Below are 15,624 nucleotides of genomic sequence, written 5' to 3' on the forward strand. Positions count from 1 at the left end.
GGTCACAGTGAGCAGCCTGTCGGGCACTACGACCCACCACATAACACAAGCACTCAAGTCACTCCAAGGCAAGTACAAATATGACTCACTCATTGTCCATGCTGGTGTGAATGACCTGACACATACCTCCTTGGACTACATGAAAAGAGACAGAAAGGAGCTCTCTGAGCATGTAGCCCAAGACAGTATGTCCCGGACCTTGAGTAGCATCTTACCCTCACCAAGAATGATGCCACAATATCAAGGCAAGATGATCACTTTCAACAATTGACTGAAGTACTGGTGTCATTCAAAGGTGATCCAATGCCTGTCAGCTTGAGATGATATGCTGTACAAGCCACGATGCTTTGCTAGGGACAGCTTGCACCTGTCACCCCTGGGCTTTTGGATTTTGGCAAAGGCTCTTGCTACACCCATAGTGCCTTTATTAGGCAAGGCTCATAAGGCAAACCCACATCCATAGGTATCACAAAGGATGAGGAACTAAGAGTAATGCTACTCAATGCCAGAAGTCTAAACCTCAAGATACAAGCACTCAAAACTCTACTTAGCATTATGGACATCAATATCTGTGCAGTAACACAAACCTGGTTCAGATTTCCCAAGAGCACACCAGCACTACCAGGTTATACCTGTTACCATTCTTGTCGCCCCAACACTTGGACCAAACAACAAAAGGAGGGGGAGTATCAATATTCATCAAAGATACCCACACCTCCACATTGGTGGCAAAATACCACATAGGTGTTAAGCCATTAAGTACAGAAGAAGTAATTGGGGACCTGGGGAACAAACTTGATAGCAATCTGTCATATGACAACCATGTGGCCAAAGTGGATTGAAAAACATGTTATATAGCACAGCTAATCATGAAGGGATTCACATGTACATCAGGGGAGGTCATCGTGCCTCTTTACTCATCCATCATCAGGCCTATAATTGAGTACAATGCCCCTTTTGGGATGTACCTAACCAGACACATACAGCAACTGGAAAAACCCCAACAGTACCTCATCAAGAGGATCAAAGGGCTCAAACAGATGCCATATGCTGCCCGGTTAAAGAAAATCCAGCTGGACTCAGTGGCATACTGCCTGTTCAGAGCCAATCTGTGCCTGACGTATACAGCCATGTCCAACCCAGAAGTAATGGACATGCTGCACCTCAGGAAATCAAAATCCCATACAGCCACATGCTCAGGAGACCTGAACCTTAGCACTGAAATAAATAGGACATGCTGGAGGGACAGATTCATAACCCAGAGGCTCCCTTCACACTGTAATGAACTCACAGTACAGTTTATGCAGAGTCCCTCATTGACTCTCTTCCATAGGAATCTGGATGAGTGGATGGGAGATCATAGTTGTACCCCGGGTATCACTTCTATGTCACTGTTAGACAGAGGCACAGTATACTAACCTCGGAAAGGGCATAGCAAAATAAATTTTAATTGGGTGGCAAAAGACAAACACATTCTGGCTAGGCTTATCAATGCCCCAGGGCAAATAGCCTAGTATGAACCTATGAACCTATGTGTACTGCTATACTACTTCTGCCATATGTTGCATGTGTGTGTGTTGTGGGGGATGTGCAGGTAATGGCCAGATATTTCTGCACAGGCAACACTTCTGAAACACTCTGGGTGTTCATCCCAACATACTGTATGTGTGTTGCCATCCAACACTGTGATGTGGACACACATTACTCAGCCTGGATATACATATCCCAACAACACCACAAGTACAGTACACTACCTTGCTATGTATGTATGTAATTACACAGTTATTCACTAGTTAGGACTGTGATGCTATCCATGCAGCCCACTGGGCCAGTGGAAGCCACAACACACACTGCTGGCCCCTACCACAGACCTCCCACATAGTGCATGTAATGTGCACACACATATCTAACCCAGACCGTATGCACACCACTTATTTATCCTGTCCAGTGGACTACAGATACAGGAACATTGTATAACAATAGCAGGAGGCTACTGCAGCACAGAGCAGATTCACATGAAGGCAAGGCATCTGTGGTCAGCAGTGGTAAGATGCTTCACATTCACCAAATGCACAGATATTGGCAACATTGTTGCAGACAGTTTAGGTGCAGGTATCCCCCCCCATTCTCCTACACAAGTGGAATTAGTTATCACAGATGAATGTAACCTCCCTATCATCTCACATGTCCAGGTGAGGGCCACCCTCAACATTGCAGAACACACAGCATCACTGTTACAAAATGGTATCCCTGGATGTGTGATATGTTCACCCCTAGAGGACATAGCACCACATTACAGACTGATATTAAACACTGGCCATACTACAGGATATGTACCTGAACAGTGCCATACATACACAGTGGTCCCACACCAATGAGGAGGAACCTCTACTGACCCTGGGAACTACTGCATCATATGCATAACTGGCCTTGTGTTCTAAGCTATGGAAGTTTTAAGTATGGAAGACATGTACAGCAATATTACATATGTATATATATCAGGACTATGTACACACAACCTATCTCATGGACATACCTATAGATAGTGAACTATGATACATTTGGAGGTTTCACAGTAAACACAGTATTAACCTGCTACTTTGCATTACCTGTGTTTGTGTCAGCTGTTGCTGTGTCACTGGTGCTAATTGCTGTTTGCTGCTGCTGGTTTTGTTGCTGTCATGATGCAGTTTTTTTTCTTTATCGCTGCCTTTATTGCTTTATTTCTTTCTTTCTCTCTCTCGCTCTCTCTCTCTCTCTCTTTCTCCGTCGGTTTGGTGCAATGAATGTATTGCATGTGTGGAGTGTTATTACTGGATGCTTTTGTAGGTATCTGCATAGGTCCATGTGATGGCCTCTGCACCAATTGTAGGGCAGCATTTGCTAATTGCATGCAGCCAGTTGTGTACTGATTGCATGTCTCACTGTGATTTCAGGACAGTGCTATAAAAGGCTATGTGAGATAGGCATTGCCCTTTCAGATTGTAAGGGCGTGGACCATGCTGGTATGCTGTCGACAGTGTTCTGTGAGTGTGAAGGTTAGTAAGTCTCTCATGATTCATGCTGTGTTGTAAAGTCAGGTTGCTGCATTTCTCTCACCTGTTCCCTGTAGTGAGTGTGTATGCATACTGACACCTACAACTATATTTCCATATGTATTAATATATATATATATATATATATATATATATATATATATATATGTACATATACATACTTTCATATATGTACATTAGCTTACATTATTAAGTACAAGCAAACAATTAGCAGGGCTGTTTCTGTTAACACTAAACTAGTATGTGAATCCAGTAATTAGGACAGTAAAAGTCTACCTGACATGCTTTGGGTAGTACACATCCTATATTGCCTTTATCTTCATTCCTACTATTACATGTTATACTTATTTTAGCACTATATTCCTGTATGAGAGTCATGGCTTAGTGGTAGGTCATACAGACTAGTGTTACAATGGTCTTGTGGTAGGGCCTAATAGTATGCTTTTATTTTGCTTTCAAATTGAGTACAGGGCCTGTCAATCAAAGTGCTGAAGGCACCTTTAAGCAGTTAAAAGGGTTAGTAAGTCTCACAGGAGTCAGGCTGTGTTGTAGATTCTGGTTGCTGCATTGATCTTCACAGTTTCCTGTAGTGAGTGAGTGAGTGTGTATGAATACTGACACCTACCACTATATTTCATATGTATTAATATATATATATATATATATATATATATATATATATATATATATATATATGTGTGTGTGTACATATACATACTTTCATATATGTACATTACTTTACATTATTATGTACAAGCTAACAATTAGCAGGGCTGTTTCTGTTAACACTAAACTAGTATGGGAATCCAGTAATTCGGACATTAAAAATCTACCTGACATGCTTTGGGTAGTACACATCCTATATTGCCTTTATATTGATTCCTACTATTACATGTTATATTTATTTTAGCACTATGTCCTTGTATGCGAGTCATGGCTTAGTGGTAGGTCATACAAACTAGTGTTACCAAGGTCCTGGGTTCGAGATTGACAGTGGGAATTTATTTTTCTTTCGAAATGAGTACAGGACCTGTCAATCAAAAGTGCCAAAGGCACTTTTAAGCACTTAAAACCAGGTCTGAGCTTGTTTGCGCGGAGCTCACGCATGCGCACTGGCGGTGAGCTCCGCTAACACAAGCGCACACACGCGCTATTTTCTTTGAAAGAAAAGAAAAAGGGGTGACAGGAAAGTGGTGAAAAAGGGGTCACAAAGAGGGTAAGACAGTAGGGAAACAAGCTTGGGATTTGCAGGAGGGATGTAGGTGAGGCCCATAGCTGCCCATGTCTTTCTCAGCAACAGCTGTGCATTTGTATGTAATTTGGTGTGACATTTGCAACCTTCCTCCCCTGAGAGAGGTGTCAGGACAACATTAATACCTGTTGTACAGCCAATTGTAATTAACAGTTTCAATGTCCAGCGGACATGTGTGCAACATGGACAGCTATGTATGGGGCGTAATTTTTTTGTGGGTACAGAGTGCCCTTTTTTTTTTTTTCAGGTGAGAGTGGTATGTCAGGTGAAGGTAATCGGTATAGCTGGGGAGGTAGATTGGGTAGGTTAACAGACAAGACAGACAAGACGCATACAGGGGCGGTGTATGACACATGTGGGGGGGGTTACACAATTGATGGGGACGGAGGTTGGGGTATCCAGGGCACACGAGCCCACAGATGGCAACAGTGGAACTGATATCCCCACCCATAAGCAGTTGCCACTGTTCCTTCACAGCCCAGGACGGGGCTGTGCTGGGGACTGTGCAGGCAGGACAACGGGCATGCCTGTAAGCTGTGCCACCCAGGCCTCAAGCTGGCATAGGGTCCCAAGAACAGAGTCTTGAATCTCTCTTTGCACCACAGACTGGACACCTTGGAGGGTGAGTGGACAGGCTCCTCCGGCCACGCTTGCAGAGGGGGGACAGGCCCCATCCCCTGCAGCGCTTCCACCCAAAGGTGGCACAGGGCTACCGGAGAGGGTCCGGCCTGGGCACTAGTGCCAGGTGCAATTGCCAGATGAGGTGGGAGAGGTGGGTCCGCTGGGACCCACCTTCCCAAGCGTTCTAGGTTTGAGAGTATGTTATGTTAGTTTGGGTTAGTAGCATATTATTCCATTCAAATTAGTTGTAACAGCATGCATTGGTATTCCCATTAAACAAACACCCAGATATTAACACCATTGAACAACAGGCATATCAATATCACATGCATTATTTGAACAGAAATACACAATCAAACAACATGCAGGGTTGATTAATGGCAACAGGCCATCAGGTTTGCAGGTATGAACAGGGCACATGCAACAACGGACATGCATATATTTTTGAAACAACAGGACAAATGTCCATGGTTAATGAAATTTTCACATACCAATATTTAGTGAGTTTTTTAATTTGCAATTATAGGGTGGGGTGGAGAAAGAAAATGTTGACACCTTCATAAATTATACATTGATATACATTTGTAATAGAAACACAATTAACTTGTGGGTGATAGTTTTCAAATGATTTTTAATTGACTGTCATGCTAGACCTGTTACAGATACATCACTATCCTAGTTATTTTAAATTTGATCAGATACATCATCATGCTACATTTTGATGACAGGGCAGTGGACAACTATGGATGTTTAGTATGTCAGACAATCATTCATTCTATCTGAAAATTGTTGACTGTGATCACCATATACAGATTTTGGCTTAAACATTCAAGATTCAGACACACTGAAATCATTTTGGGATGTTAAATTTTAATTCCCACATGCATTTAGTTCTGTAGAACCACACTGAGGCTTATATATTCAGGAGTTATTACTACTTTATTTATTGATACATGACCCTTTCTGTCACTCTCACACATCCTGCTATTTCACAGTTCAGGTTGGTACTGCTAGGCTTTGTTCACATATTAGACCTGTGGTGATTCAAACACTTTCCAGCAGCCTCACTTCTGTCATGATTCAGCATTTCAACAGGGGATATATCTCACATGTGATTAACTCAGCTTCTGAAGCTGTACTCTTGAGACTACTGCAGGTTATACTACATTTAATTAATGGTGGGACATCTGTATTACAGAACTATTTATTTCTATCAATTATATTTCCAGTTTCACTTACATACTGATGAACTTGATGCAGCCATACCTGCACACTTTCACTTGTTGCTTGCACATTCAATTACTTTTAATGAATACACTGCAGTGTTCTGCTAAGTGCTACACTATAATATTTATTTACAAGTACTAGGTGGGGTTACTAACCTGCATGGTGGCGCAGCCACACCAGCCTGCTGTCATGTGCCCTGTGATTTGCAGAGTGGACACCTGCAGCTGTAATACAAAACAAGTAATATTGGAATACACATCTCCATGGTATCAGCTAGTTGAATTCCTTACATACATAAGTAAAATGTAACTTACTCAGTAGTGGGGCGTTGGGCATATCCCGGGCCTCCTGGATCCATTGGGTCAACTGGTCTTGTTTGCGTCGCTTCAGGTCCGCATGGCGGTGACGGACCTGCTCACCGGTACGTGGAATCCCAGTAGCACTGGTGAGATCATGAGCCAACTGGTCCCATGCCTCCGCCCTGTATGCTCCCCATGAGACCTGGCCCTGCATGAGTTGGGCCTCATGATGATGAACTAGGAGCCAGACCATGTATCTGGACTCCTCAACGCCCCACCGCTGTGCTCGAAAGCAACGTCCCTCCCCTACTCCACTCATTCTGCCTGCAGGTCTATTCTACAATCGTTTATGCTGTGTATTCCCACCTATGGGGCTTATATATGCAGATTTTCCCGCACATTTCTATGATTGGCCATTTTGGAATTGTATCAACTTCACAGAAACTGCTTTATCATGCTCCATTTTGGATTACATCCTATATATATGCTATTTCTGCAATTCTAAGTACTGCTGTCATGGCTTAGTGGTTTAGTACCTTGACTCTAGTGCATGGTGTCCTGGGTTCAAATCTAACCACTGATTTTTAATTTTTATGACTGTCTAGATAGGCTGAGGGGTGTGTCTGTGTAAAGGCACTTTTGCTACAGCTTGCTTAACGTTGCCCAGCGGTTAGCTTGTGGGCGCGGCACGCACCTCCGTGCAAACGGTGTGCGCTGGTTTAAACCTTAATTGGCTATTAACACGCATGTTAAGCTGAGCACAGCTAGTTGCACACAGTTTGAGCCTGTTAAACCAGTGCTTAGCTACGGGCAAGCAATTTGCAGCCTTTGAAACACTACTCAGCTACGGGCACTCTGTCTCACCTTGTTTGACAGCAGCTTAGCTATCGGTACATTTCTAAATATTTTTATTATTGTATTACTTGAAAATATATGATTCATTTCATTCCATTTTACAAAAGGAAATACATTTACATTTGTACAATACTGTCAGGGGCCTTTTTAGTGCTTATTTACAAAAAAAAAAAAAAGGAAGCTGTGTGGGATCGAACCTGCTCTTAAGCCGAAAACTCTACCGCTATGCTATTACTGCTTGGCTTACTTTGCATATTTAGTTCTTATATCCTTTTCCACTGATTGCTAACTGCAGTTGCGCTAGTAGCACACCCACACACACGAGCGCACGCATTAGCAAACATTTACGGGGTTTAAAAAAAAAAAAAAAGTTTTCATTTTACATTTTATAACATCCGTTCACTTTTTACATTTTACATTGCTGGTCTGTGGGGGCATGTGTTGTGTGGTGTGTTTATTCACATTTCCATGGCCTCTCTCGTGGGTGTTTACTTTCTGCCATTCTAGACTTCCGGGGGCATGTCCGCTTGCAGGGTTTAGCCTACGGACATGCCCCCTACTGTCTTACATGGACCGTGTAAGACTTACAGTGTGATTCAGCATGCCTCATGCACCTCATGCATATGCATGACATGCTGACATCACACCGTTTAACTGCAGCCTCCGTGTAAGAGTTATAACTCTTACACGGAGGCTTCCTGAATTTGGCCCATAGTTTTAAAGTACACTACAACATACAAACTAGTGCCAAATTATCTCTTCTTGTAAGATCACAATAAAATGTGATATTTAGCAATATGGATTAAAAAAAGAAGTGGATTTGGCAGTAAGGGATATGTGGAGAAGACAAATAAAAGGATATGAAGGAAGACAAGACTGTATAAATTATTTTATATGGATAAGAAAAGTAAAATTCAAGCAGTGAGGATGTTCCTGGTTTCTCTAATACACTATATGAGTTGGGCATACTTTCTCTAACCCAATGAGGAAATCAGGGAATGATTAATAAGAACTCAAGCTTTTTTTTTGTTTAGGAAAAAACTAAAGTTGGATGATAACAACTGACCATGGCAATAAAAAAGGCAGGTTTAAGATTCATAGACTTAAAAAAAAACAATTATACTGTATGACCACCCAAGTGAGGCTTATCTATTTTTATCATAGTCTATAGAGCCTCCCCAAATTGAAACAGTTAATGCTTGTGCAGGAAATTGGAAAAAAATGAAAGGGAGACAATGGGATGCTGGCTCCAAATGGTGGGGAGAGAGGTGGATGATATGGTGCAATCCAATGTAAGCAAATAATAATAATTAAGATTTGAACTAGTTAAGAACTGAACAAAAGAGATACTTCCTATAGGAACAGAGACAATTCAGAAAAAAAAAGCCAAGCGTAAAGATTCATGGAAAACTAAAGCCAGAGACAAAATATTGAAAACAATGAATAAAAAATGAATACATACAAAGGTGGGAAGACATCAAAGAAGAGTTTAACCTGCCAAATATATTAATATTTATATATCTATATGGGTCTTGCAGAGGAGACTAAAAGATATTTTAAAATGAAGAATAGCTCCAGTTAGAAGACATGTTGGTAGAATCTCAGACAGTTGATAAGAGGCTGATAAGCAGGGCATTAAAAGTAATATTAGAAACCAAAGGGAAAAATAAAAGAATGTTTTGAGAGAAGAGTGGAGCAAAAGGCTAAACATTTTGATTTCACAGAAGTAATGGGCAGATATCTGATTAATGTCCTGATATGCTACCAAATCTAGGAAATTCAAAATCTTTACCTGGGAGTGCCTGCAGATATACTTTTATGCCTCCAATAAACTTAAGATATTAGCACAAGTGTCTGACAAATGATGGGGGTATGATATGGATGAGATAGGAAGCTAGAAATGCATGTTGGGGGGTATGTAGAGACCTCACTACTGAAGAGGGAGATACAAAGATTATTCATTAGTATATTAGGCCAGGGAGTTCAACTACAGAAGGAAATTATGCTTTTAATCTGGCACTTTAACTTCAGAAGCTGAGACGTTTTCAGACTTTGATTTTGTTGATTATGTTAATGGCTAAAACGTTATTACTAGGCTATGGAACTCTGACAGTAAGCTAGATATTAAGTCCTGAGAAGTGTGATGGAACAGAGGAAAACAAGCTTATATTGGTGCACCTATATGATTTAAAACTAGCACAGGCATGTTGAATGGTAGTGAGTTCAGTCACTGGCAGTAATACATACCTAAAAGACACTAACTGTAAAGAACTTAAAATCATTTTTATCTTATTTTATCTTGATGTTTTATGAAATATTAATGGTCCAGCAACACTGTAAGTAGTTACTACTAAATAACCTAAAGCCACAGTGGTACAGCGGTAACATTGTTGCCTCACAGCAAGTGCTTCTCCTGTTCGATTCTCAGCTGGAGTGCCTTCTGTGTGGAGTCTGCACGTCCCCCCTGCAGTCGAGTGGCCAAAAGACATGCGTGAATGGGCATGCCTTCACTGAATGTTGAGTGTCGGGCTGGCAACTCGGCACCATAAAAATCTACTGCCAATTATTAATGGACCGGAGTTCTGCTGTGGCGACCCCTAACCTGGAAAAGACAAACAGTCTGATAAAACTGGCATACATGTGTGATTTAGTGTTTTGGTTACACCTTTGCTATTCCACAGTGCAGTGTATGTTCACAGATAATGAGATAATCCCTTAACTTCACATAAAGAATCTTATTTCCATTTACTTATCATGTTACTACCTAGAATTAATATTTACTTTAAGAATATTTAGAGTATACGACTAACTTTTCATGTGGCACCTCAGCAGTTTTTGTTCTTTCTCAAATACATTGTCTTGAACCCTTTTTTCTTCATTATCTAGAAAACAGTACTTAGATTACATTTTTTTGTAAAGTCAGGAATTAGTTAGATTCAGGCATTTATCCTCTTTGAACCACTTAGTAGAAACAGATATTATGACATTCCACTCTTGTTAGGAAACTGGAAATATAAAGACTAAAAAGTGGAAAAAGTGACAAAGATGACAAAAATGGCTTTGTCTGAAATCATCATTAGGAGGACTGCAATTAAGGGCAGCAAGGGAAAGGGGAAGGTGAAGAATGGAAAACAAAATGAATTGAGTGAAACAGGAAATATAGATTCAGAGCTGTAACATGATCTCAGGAAGCAAAGTCAGTCCCCTGGACATGAGTTAATTTGAGTAGTGCCCCAGTAATACACTATATCAACCTTTGCAAAATAAAAAGATACAGAAGTTCTACCACCTCTGCTGCTAATTACCACTAACTGCAATACCTGGAACTAATAATTCTTCTACTAAGAAAACAAGGACAGGAACTCTGCTATTTAAACATTTGATTGAAACATTGGGTGTAGAAACAGAGTCAGCATTGCTGAACTTGGGCAGAATGGCAATAAAAAAATGGTCAGGCTCACAACTAACACAGTGCATACAAGGGCATGATGTGCTAAAGTAAGTGATGGTGATAGAACCAGGCATACACAGACGGGTACTGTAAATGGTAGATCATTTTACAAGTGATAAAATGGATTTTAGGTCCTTAGATCTCATAGTTCTGATGTTGATCATTCAACAGATATGCAAAAAGTCCATCAGAGTGGAATCTAAGCATGCCTTGTATGGCAGGAATAGATAGTTTCTGAGCAGTCTGTAGGACACAGAATATAGAGATAGGTCTGTGTAGGACATTGTGTTTATACCCTGTATTCTTTTTGTGAGGAAGCTCTGTGGACCTTCGAGTTGTTGCATGTGCCTCATCATTTACATACCAAAGGAGCATTATAATCAGTGATGGGTCTGATAAGGGCCAAATACCGTGGTATGATGACTACCATGGACCTAAATGTCATGGCCTTTCTTATAAACTGAGTGGTATAGAATATCTTTCTTACTACCTTAGACACATACTTGTTGAAGGCGAGATCACATACTACATGCATCCCCAAATCCCTGACTACTGGGTCTACTCTTAGGACTGTTTTATTGATGAGGTAGTTTCCCAGAGTGGCCAACAAATATCTATACATCATTTCAAAAACAGATTATGAATTTTTATGGAATAAAACACCTTTCATACCCTTCATATTTGGGATTCAAAAAGTACACAAAGACATTCAAAATCCTCCTTTCAGACTGATAGTGTCAGCACAGGGTTCAAAGATCTATTCTGGGGGTATACATTGATAGGCTATTAAAACCCTTTACCTAGTAAATTAAACATATTGTAAAAGATTTTTGGGATTTTTTTAAGTCACAACACCACTGCTTTGGAGGACCAACCTTTCTCATTTCTTACCATTGACATAGTAGATTTGTTTACTTGCATTACTAAGGAACAAGGTTTAGAACTATTTAACAATGCACTTATCAATTTTCAAGCTCTAGCTAGTGCTAGTGAACAAATCTCTTTACTGATTAATCTAATGGACTTAGTCCTATTAAATAATTTTATTTTTTTGAAGGGGAAACTTACAAGCAGATACAATGCATTGCTGTTGGTGCTTCTTGTGTGCCCTACTATGCAAATTTGGTCATATGGAATTTGTTTTCACTTCTAAATTTTACCCTTTTTGTAAACTATATTTGAGGTTTTTAGATTATATTTTTATTCTGTGGAGTGGTAGTGAATTTTTAAGATTTACTTACACCTACCAACCAGACTGCTTAGGCACTTAGACACCACTATTTGTTTTGGAAAACAAAGTCTGAGTATGTCATTTATTGGAAGCCTACTTTCTCAAATGGGTACCTCCACTTTGATAGTTTCCACCCTCTGCATTACAAAAGGAGCCTTGTGAAGGGTCAATTCATTAGGGTAGCCAGGATGACCTCCAGGAAGGAGTGGTTTATAAAAGAGATTAATTTTCTAGAGGATATGTTTTTTGAAAGAGGCTACCTATATCTTTTGTTAGACTCATTAAACAAGACGTAATCCAAGGGTGGGGAGAAAAGTATATACCTCTTTTTTGGACGTACTTTAGAGACAATGAAAGGCAAAGTCAATATTTTGAATCCTATTGATATTGAAAGGGCCTTTGTTATTCCTTATAGTCTTGACATAACCAAGGTGAGTAATGTAATAGAGAAAAATTGGATGATCTTTAGACCAAAAGATGACCTTTATAAATTTTTAGGCAGTCCCCCATTTTGTATATAAAACTTTGCCCAATTTTAGGGAAATTTTCAGGAAAACCTGTTGATAAAAATAGCATAAAGAAAAGGACATGAAGGTGTGGAGCATGTGGACAATGTCAATATATATTGGAAGCACCAACAGCAATGCATTGTATCTGCTTGTAAGTTTCCCCTTCAAAAAATAAAATTATTTAATAGGACTAAGTCCATTAGAGTAATCAGTAAAGAGATTTGTTCACTAGCACTAGCTAGAGCTTGAAAATTGATAAGTGCATTGTTAAATAGTTCTAAACCTTGTTCCTTAGTAATGCAAGTAAACAAATATACTATGTCAATGGTAAGAAATGAGAAAGGTTGGTCCTCCAAGCAGTGGTGTTGTGACTTAAAAAAATCCCAAGAATCTTTTACAATATGTTTAATTTACCAGGTAAAGGGTTTTAATAGCCTATCAATGTATACCCCCAGAATAGATCTTTGAACCCTGTGCTGACACTATCAGTCTGAAAGGAGGATTTTGAATGTCTTTGTGTACTTTTTGAATCCCAAATATGAAGGGTATGAAAGGTGTTTTATTCCATAAAAATTCATATTCTGTTTTTGAAATGAGGTATAGATATTTGTTGGCCACTCTGGGAAACTACCTCATCAATAGATACATGAAAAGAGACATAAAGGAGCTCTCTGAGTATGTAGCCCAGGCTGGTATGACCCTGACCTTGAGTAGCATCTTGCTCTCACCAAGAATGATGCCACAATATGAAGACAAGATGATCAATTTCAACAATTGACTTAAGTACTGGTGTCATTCAAAGGGGATCCAATGCCTGTCAGCCTGGGATGACATGCTCGACAAGCCACGATGCTTCGCTAGAGACGGCTTGCACCTGTCACCCCTGGGCTTTCGGATATTGGCAAAGGCTCTTGCTACCCCCATAGTGCCTTTTTTAGGCAAGGCTCAAAAGACAAACCCACCTCCATAGGTATCACAAGGGATAAGAAACTAAGAGTAATGTTACTCAATGCCAGAAGTCTAAACCTCAAGATGCACGCACTCGAAACTCTCCTTAGCATGGAAAACATCGATATCTGTGCAGTAACAGAAACCTGCTTTAGGGCTCCCGAGAGCACCCCAGCACTACCAGGTTATACCTCATACCATGCTTTTTGGCCCCAAAACTTGGACCGAACCACAAAAGGAGGGGGCGTATCGATATTCATCAAAGATACCCACACCTCCAGGTTGGTGGCAAAGCATGAAGCATCAGAGACTATCTATGTGCAACTAACAGTGGGTAAAACTGCCTTCCAGTTTATAGCCTGCTACAGACCACCTTCCCAAACCCAGAAACCCCACTCAGCCTTCCTGAGAACACTGGAAAATATGAAGTTCTCTCCAAACACCATTATATTAGGCGACTTCAACTACCCAGACATAGACTGGGAGCATTACTCTAGCTCCAACACTCTAGCCCAAAGGTTCCTAGAATTTATAAACTCAAATGCTATGGAACAACTTGTTACCACTCCCACAAGAGGGGAAAACATACTGGACCTGATCATTACCAACATGGGGACTCTATGCTCCAGACCAGAAGTGTATCCCTCACTGGTAAGATCAGACCATAAACTAATCTCACTGGATATTCACATCCCGACCCCAACCCCTGCCCAGAAAACCACAGTGAAAAACTTCTCTAAAGCAAATTTCACACTCCTTAAAACTGAGGTGGAATCCTTCAATCCTTCAATCCTCCCCTGGGCCTGTGGAAAATATGGCCCAGACTGCAGAATCCTTTACAAATGCATTCTATGAACACCTTCAGGAATGCATGGATCATGCGATCCCAAATAAAACCAAGACCCAATCCTCCAAAGGCAGACGTCCTGTCTGGTGGACCCCAGCCATAAACAAACTATACAATAGAAGGAGGAAGCTACTAAATGATAGAGCAAAACCCCAAAAAGGGAAGGCATCACTGATCAGTATTAGCAAAAAACTACGGGCACTCATAAAATTGTCTAAGGCCAGCTTCGAGAGAAAAATTGCACAGGACACTTAAGGATAATCACAAGGCTTTCTTTAGTTATGTTAGGAACCTGGGTGGTAATTCGCAGATATGCTCAGAATTAGTCCATAATGACAAAAAATACACTGAACCCACAGACATTGCCAACATCCTAGCTGACAGGTTCAGCGCAAATTTCTCCCCCCCCAAAAAGGCAAATATCTATCCCAGCAGAGTACTGCCCCCCTGACATCTCAGATGCTCAGGTAAGAGCCGCCCTCTCCAAAGAAAAAACACAGCATCAATGGGACCAGACGGTGTCCCGGGCTGCGTCCTACATGTACTCCAAGAAGAGCTAAACCCAAATATAAAACTACTGTTCAATCTCAGCCTTACTACAGGATATGTGCCCAAAGAGTGGCGTACAGTAACAGTGGTCCCTCTCCATAAAGGTGGTGCCTCAACGGATCCTGGAAACTATCGCCCCATAAGCCTAACTAGCTTGGTCTACAAAGCTATGGAAAGGATCATCATGGACCTCATAAATAAAGATATTGGGGACCTACAGACACTGGATCCTACCCAGTTCGGCTTTGTTAAAGGCAGATCCTGCCTCTTAAACCTGGTTGATTTCTTTGAAACAGTCACCAAGGCCATTGATGAGGGGAAGGTGGTCCATACAGCCTATCTGGACCTCGCAAAAGCCTTCGATACAATACCCCACTCGGGCATTATAGATAAGCTCACCAGCTTAAATATAAACCCCTATGTCACTAGATGGATTGCAAACTGGCTCAAGGACAGAACCCACATGGTTAGAATTGCTGGAGCAATGTCAGACTCCAAACAAGTGGTGTCCCACAAGGCTCAGTCCTGGGACCTCTCTTGTTCGGTATATATTTCTCTGAGGTACAGGCCAACACAGAAGGACTGTGGCTGACCAAGTTCGCAGATGACTGCAAACTGGGCGCCATAATCAACTCTCCAGTCGACACAAGCATCCTGCAAAAGGGCCTCATAGAAACAGACAACTGGTGCCAGAGCCATGGCCTCAAGCTGAATGCCAAAAAGTGTATAGTCATCCCCTTCGGCAAAAACAAAGTGCCCACAAATTACCACATATGTGG

This window comes from Protopterus annectens, chromosome 9.part0, assembly GCF_019279795.1.
Source record: "Protopterus annectens isolate FY-2018-M chromosome 9.part0, PAN1.0, whole genome shotgun sequence".
NCBI classification, from domain to species: Eukaryota; Metazoa; Chordata; order Ceratodontiformes; family Protopteridae; genus Protopterus; species Protopterus annectens.